The sequence below is a fragment of the Carassius auratus genome, chromosome 13 (assembly GCF_003368295.1).
Source record: "Carassius auratus strain Wakin chromosome 13, ASM336829v1, whole genome shotgun sequence".
NCBI classification, from domain to species: Eukaryota; Metazoa; Chordata; class Actinopteri; order Cypriniformes; family Cyprinidae; genus Carassius; species Carassius auratus.
This window is the reverse complement of record NC_039255.1, coordinates 22089173-22096475: the sequence shown is the minus strand read 5'-3', so window position 1 is coordinate 22096475 and position 7303 is coordinate 22089173.

Below are 7303 nucleotides of genomic sequence, written 5' to 3'. Positions count from 1 at the left end.
GGATCATAAATCATTTGTTTATCTTACCAAGCATGTGGTTCCTGCCTCGCAGGATCTAATTTTGGACATGATTCCTATAACACAATTATGATATATTTTACAAATAAATGATTGTCAGGACAATATCAAGCAAGAAAATTCGATTATATCAATACTAGTCATGCCTATGTATCCTATAGTTATCAAAAGACATACACAATAAGTGATTATACATGATAGTCAAATGTGTGGGTTACACATAAATGAATATGGAGTTAAGCAATGGAACGATTCATTTAGAAGTCTTTTTGAGTTCATTCTGGTCCATATATAATGTATAAAAAGCAGTTTCTTTGCCATTCTCTGGCAAAGGGACTTTTCTGTGAAGACAAAGGTTTAAAGCCCTTCCCCCGTAGGAATTTCAGATTTGCTATGCATTTGGCTGTATTTGTATGGAATTCAAACATTCTGTGTTTGAGAGTAAAACTAATTATTTTGTGATTAAAAAATAAAAGATTGCAAAAGAAGTATTTTTAAAGGGATTTTTCATCCAAAATAGAAAATTCTGTCATTTACTCACCCTCATGTCATTCCAAACCTGTATGAGTTGTAATCAAACAACTGGAGGCTCCCATTGACTTCCATGGTAGGAAAAGAAATACTAAGTCAATGGGAACCACCAACTGTTTGATTACCAGTAATCTTCAAAATATCATCTTTTATGTTCAACATAAGAAAGAAACTCATCCAGGTTTGGAACGGCATGAGGGTGAGCATGGGCGGACTGGCCATCTGGAGCACTGGGACTTTTCCTGGTGGTCTGCTGTCCAATGTGGGCCAGCCAACCCGGTACAAAAAAAAAAAATCATAATATTACATCTCTTTTCTACACAAATTAATGAGTGAGTCAATCGCGCGGCCGACAAGGAGTGTGTTTTGTTTGTATGTGAGTGTTTTGCCCTCCCTCCTGGTTTAGTTTGGTCTACTCCATTGCGTATCTTAAATAACACACCCCCTTTCACATCGTCTAATTTACAAAGAGAGAGAGAGAGAGATTTATCCGGTACAGCGAATTTCTCTGAGCAGCAGGAGAGGCCACTGTGTACGTTCACTTAAAACTAAAGATATTCCAATACCCTTTTTCTCTTCCCGATACCGAGTACTGATCCGCAGGCCCGTCGCAACAAGGCAGGCAAACCAAGCAATTGCTTGGGGCAACGAGCTGACCTGGGGCCCCAAGACAACGACTGGTTAAGAATAAAATGCAACGACACTGTGTGAGCGCCCCTTTGATCGTCAATGCAGTAATGTGTAATGAAACTTTTATTGGGATCCCCCTCAAGGGGGCCCCTCTCAGTAGTCGCTGACAGCAGCCAGCCAACAAAGTCAATTGATCTCTGCTTTTTTTTTTAGAACGGAAGGAATATGGTTACTGTAATATGTTTTTTTTTAACGGGATAAGGAAAACGCAGATCAGAAATCGCAGACTGCAAGGAGTCAGCAGTGTTTTGATTTGAGGGCTCAGGCAAACATAAAGAGAACGTCGTGGCTTGTTTCGATTGCAAGAATCGCGGAATCCAGTCATAAAAACGGAATTTACAGTTTAACGCAGAATGACACGTAATTTGCCACATTTTTAATGAATTAATTAAAAATAGGTCATTGCGCTTAAAGGGGGGGTGAAATGCTATTTCATGCATACTGATTTTTTTACACTGTTAAAGAGTTGGATTCCCATGCTTAAACATGGACAAAGTTTCAAAAATTAAGTTGTACGTTTGAAGGAGTATTTTTGTTCCAAAAAAAGCTCTTCCGGTTTGTCACAAGTTTCCGAAAGTTTTTTTTCGAGTACGGCTCTGTGTGACGTTAGATGGAGCGGAATTTCCTTATATGGGCACTTCTGCCGGAAGAGCGCGCGCTCCCGTATAGCAGAGCACTGAGAGACTGAGCACAGCCTGATCAGAGCGAGAGCGTCGCGAAAAGTCACAAAAGAAGTGTGTTTTTGGTTGCCAGGGCAAGACAACCCTGCACAGATTACCAAAAGAGAAACAGCATTAAGGGATCAGTGGATGGAGTTTATTTTTACAGAGCATCAACGGAGTTGTGCAAGTGTTTTTGTTTGTTCCCTGCATTTCGGATTGCACATCGTTTATTTCTTAAGGATAATGCAGTCCCAACAAAAAAGGGTCACGATCGTGTGTTGGAACCACATGCGGTGAGTAAAACTGCTTCAAATATCTCTGTGTTATTAACTTAGCTATCAGCCTGTAAGCACATCAAGTAAACAACAAAATCGATGTTGTCATCAAACTGCACTTTCCATATGTACAGCTTAAAAAAAAAAAGACGACATAAAGTGGAACTTAGTCATTTTCCAAAACCGCTAAGCAAATATATACAGTTTCAGTACATACCACATAGCATACCGCCTTTGCTGATGCTGCTCAAGTTAAATCTCAGCCTCTGGATCTGTGTCACAGCTTCCACATGCTCTCAACTCAAAAGCCTACTGGTGCTCGTGATTCTTTAGCTCCGCCCACACGCCACGCCTCTAGGCGCTCGTGTTTTTCCGGGAAAAATCGGTACAGACTATCTTTCTCTTATAAATATAATAAAAATAAAGACTTTTTGGAGTTATGAAGGATGCAGTACTACTCTATAGGTACTCAAGATTAACAGGAGATTGAGTGAAAACGAGCATTTCACCCCCCCTTTAAATCAAACCACAATAGAGGTCGGGATCGTTGCGTCACGTCGCAATGCATTGTGGGAATCGCGGTACAGAAGTAGATGTACTGTATAGTAGGCATTAGGTAACGTTGGTCATTTGGTCATTAATTTTGATTATTTTTTTGAAAATGGTTCAGTATTGCTGTATTGTGAACTGCTGTAATCAGTTTCATGATCGACAGGGCAAACGCCTCGTCAATCATATTAGTTTTCAACATTTTCCTACTTGGAAAAAAAACACAAGGTGTCTGAAATCACCAAGAGGCGTCAGATGGCTTGGGTCGCCACTGTACGGAGGGAAACCATCACCTTCGATAATATTATAATACATAGTTATGGTGAGACATGTTGTGTATGGTCTCTCTCTCTCTCTCACATACACACACACAAACTCAGACACAAACACATTACGCTTTCTCTAGTTTTTGGCCAGTAAGGGAGTCAGTTTAGTGTCTGTATTTTTTGTTTAAACATTTTCTTTTGACCCAATCCTGAACTTAATTTGCTTTTTGATATTTTTGTGCTGACTGTATTTAACAAATTTGAACAACTTGTTTAACAAAAAAAAAACTGGAACGAACTTCAAAATAGGAAGTTAAGCGTCTTGTTTTGGTGAATGGTGGGTTGTGTCTGAGGTGAATGTTCGTCAATATTATACCGGATTACAGAACTACCGGAGGAAAACAGTGGATTTTTGCAAGTATGATAGGTGAGTAATTACTCCTGAAGTGTAACAAACCCGCATAGACAAGCTTCATAGCTCGCAGAATCTGATAAGTGTGTGTGTGTGTGTGTGTGTGTGTGTCACCACTGATGCTTGGTTAATGTTAACATTTCCTAAGTGAAAAAGATTGTTTTCTCCACGTTTAATTTGCAGATCCATTTATGATCTGCAGGTGAGCCTCCAGTGACTTTTTAAAAAGTGAAAGTGACATTTTTAAATTGATCGGAGGCGCTCACTCCACAGACCCGGTAGGATAAATTATCAGGGAAACTGAGGCTTGGTAAACTTTCATGTGTTCATAGGGATCGATTCCGCCTACAACCTCTTTTTTTTTTTAATTAGCGTTGTTTGGCTTCATTATTAAGTTTGTCCGTATAGGTATAGGCAACTTTTTTTGTCACGTTCTATAACTTTTTCTGGAGACTGGCTATTATCTTATTACAAACCTGCTTTGCGATGCCTCTAAAATGGCCGCCGTTACCCACAATGCACCATTCCATGACGTCTACGCCCGAGCTCTATACGGACTAATATCTGTAAATATTAAGCAGGAACAGTCTGTTTAAATATGAATCTTGCATGTTCTGCGTGTCTCTGTTAATGAGAGCAGCAGAAGCGCGTCTTCCTTGAAGACGCACTGAAGCACGCGTGACGCTCGCGGTGATTTCAGTCTCACGTCTGATGTCTCACTAAATGAGGATGTGAACACATGAACAACATCTCCAGAACTGCTCTGACAGTCACTTCATGAGCATTTGACCGTTTGATTTGAGTAAAATTAGAGTCACATCACATACCTGTAAAGGTACGTCAACCCGTCAAACTAAAAGTCCTGTTTTAGACAAGTATTTGCCAGAGATGTATTACTATTGTTCAGCAGAATGTACATAGCCTACTACAAAAAAAAAAAAAAAAATCTAACTTTTTTTTTTTTTAATTTAAAGGTTTAATCACACAATTTCTTCAATGTTTTATTTTTAATATTAAATCCCCTTTGTTTAACAAAAAGTTAAATTTGCTTAATTTTCAATAATTAAAAGATAAATTAATGTTTGGTGTTTAATGTGCATCTCAGAAAATGCTAATGCTTTATTTAAAAACCCACCTGAATGACACTTAAATGCACTTAATTCATCTGTCAACTTTATTGTCATTGTTCAAAGTACAAGTACAGACAGAGAAACAATTATTAATAATTAAATGTTTATTTTTGATGTATGCATTGCATTCTATGCATTTAAAGAAAAATATATATAAAAAAGGAAACTTAGTTGTTCATGTAACGCACCCCTGAGCTGGTAATAGTGACCTCTTTCAATATGCTAACAGTGAAATGGTAAAAACGTACTTCACAGGTAATTTCAGGTTTTTGATTCAATTATTTTCCCAGCTACACCATCAACTTCATCCTCAACATCAACATGCATCACTTCTAAGTGCTGATGTTTCCTCTATATAGCACAAGGTACCACAAGCTCTATAATTATAGCTGATATCCTGCACAGCCCAGAGTTTAAACTGACAAGTGTGTGCTGTCATATTATTAGAATAAAAAAAAACCAGTGCAAATCACTATTGAATTCCCACCAAACTATTTTTCAAGCAGTATTTGCACTGTAAACTTTTTTTTAATTTATATAAAGTGCGGGTTAACTTAAACTGTATGGCTATGCTGTGGTTCCTGTCTATGTCCATTTTGATTGGGGCCCCCAAATTCATTCAAACGGCCCTGCTGATCCGATACCTGGGTGTGTATCTGTATATACAACTGTATATACTACTAGCCCTGTGTAAATTGCTAGAATTATTTTATTATTACAGTATTTTTATTATCTGACATGAATTTGTCAGTAATATTATTTATTTTCATAAGCGAAAAAGAACTTCAAATGCAGCCAAAAATCTAACACCGCAAACTAAAAAAAGGTATTTTAGTTTTACAATATAACTGTATAAAAAAACTGGGGGGGGGGGGGGGTTGTCTGTGGTGTTGGGTGGTGTTGGGTGACGGGATGGGGGGCTTATGATATTAGACTTCATAGCCTATAATAAAAGATAATGAATTTCATACCTTAACTAAACACATTTTTATTCAAAGATCAACCGTCTGTCATTACTCTTTAGTCTGCCACAAGAAACAGCAACATTAAAATCATGTAAAAAAAAAAAAAAAAACCAACGACTGTTGTAACAGTGCGTAAATCAGACCTTTCTGTAACGCTAACGTTAATAAGCTTAAACGAAAATAATGAAATAATTGTGTAGCGGAGTGTTTTTTGTACAAAAAGGGGACAAAAAGATCATATTGTCTTTGTGCATAGGCTATAGATTAATTAGATAAATGAATATCTAAATTTGTGCCTAGCCGTCTACGGTATTTTTTTAGAACTTAGAAAAAAGATGCTGCAGCCAATGAACAGCCAGCGGGGGCTGCAGGACGACTCCTCCGCAGACAGTTTTTAATATTTATCAGACAATAAATACTCAAGATTTTGCTTTAGTATAATTTTCGGGACAATTAGGGCCAGATTCGGGATTCGGGACAACAGTTTAGATTTCGGGACTGTCCCGAATTTTTCGGGACGTCTGGTCACCCTTCCTGAAAGAGCTGCATTACTTCATTAGGTTGCGTCTGACCTGATATTAGTCAGTCTTGGTGATGTGTCAGTCAGCGAGTCATCTGATTCTGATCTTGTTCTTTCAGTACTCAGAGTCTGAATCCTAGAGAACATATTAAGTGTTGTTAACTGCATATGATAGTAAACCGAACAAAGTGTACACTCATAACGAGTTTGACACACCTTTTCCGGCCACGTTGAGTTGTTGACACTTAACAGTGGGAAAAGCGACACATGCGCTATTCACTTGTATTATTTAAGGGTGAATGGGTAATGTAGTTTCTGCTCTGGGTGGGATGAATTAGGAAGCTTGCATTGTGAAGGGCGCTCTGAAAATCGGCAGTGCAGGTAAAAAATTAAAACCTCTATTAAAACAGATGTCCAAATGAGCGTACCGGTACGCTACAAGCACGTTCTGGGCGCACGGAGAGGTGGCGGACGGTACGCTCAAGAGCTATATTTGGAAGTGGCGGTACTGAGTACCGGTGCGTACCGGTGTTACGGTTTAACTGGTTACCGTGTTATCTGGTGACCAACTTCCTGTTTAGGTCTCCGCTGCAGATGTGCTGGAACGACAGCAGCAGATTCGCCGATTCTGAAAGCACAAACTGACGTGATATTAAGTGCCTAATAAACGCAGACTTGCTCATTGCATGATTTTGATATTCTTGCAGAGATGACAAGTTATAGGTATGATCGACCGTAGCGGCTGAAGTAAGTAGGATAAACAAAAAAATAAAATAAAGTAAATCTGTGAGGGCACGGGTTTCGAACACGCGCTAAAAGACGACGCGCCGCGAGACGACACTCACGAACCACCGAGCCATCGATCTTTACATAAGCAGCTCCAGATCTCTGCATTCAACACAGGACTCTCGGCGTCACATCGTGACACTGGCTGAATCAAGGAATTGTGACCGTGTTAACTTGTGACCTCTGTTTGCAAGCCAAAATCCAATTTTACTGTTGCTATAAGTTAACAATTCCAGCCAAAGCGCTTCTAATGCTGCTAAATGATTTGATACGATCTGAAAAATTACTCATCGTCAAAAATTACGAACCCCATTAATGTAAACATGCATAACAACAGCCCAACGTTTAAGTAGCTTAGTTCCATTGGTTCATTGGCAAAACACATTCTTACAGTGGCAGGCTGCCCACATACACTTCTTATTTTACAACATAAAAAAATATATATATCACCTGTCATCTATCCAAAACAACATTTAAAGTGTTACTAAATAGCCACAAC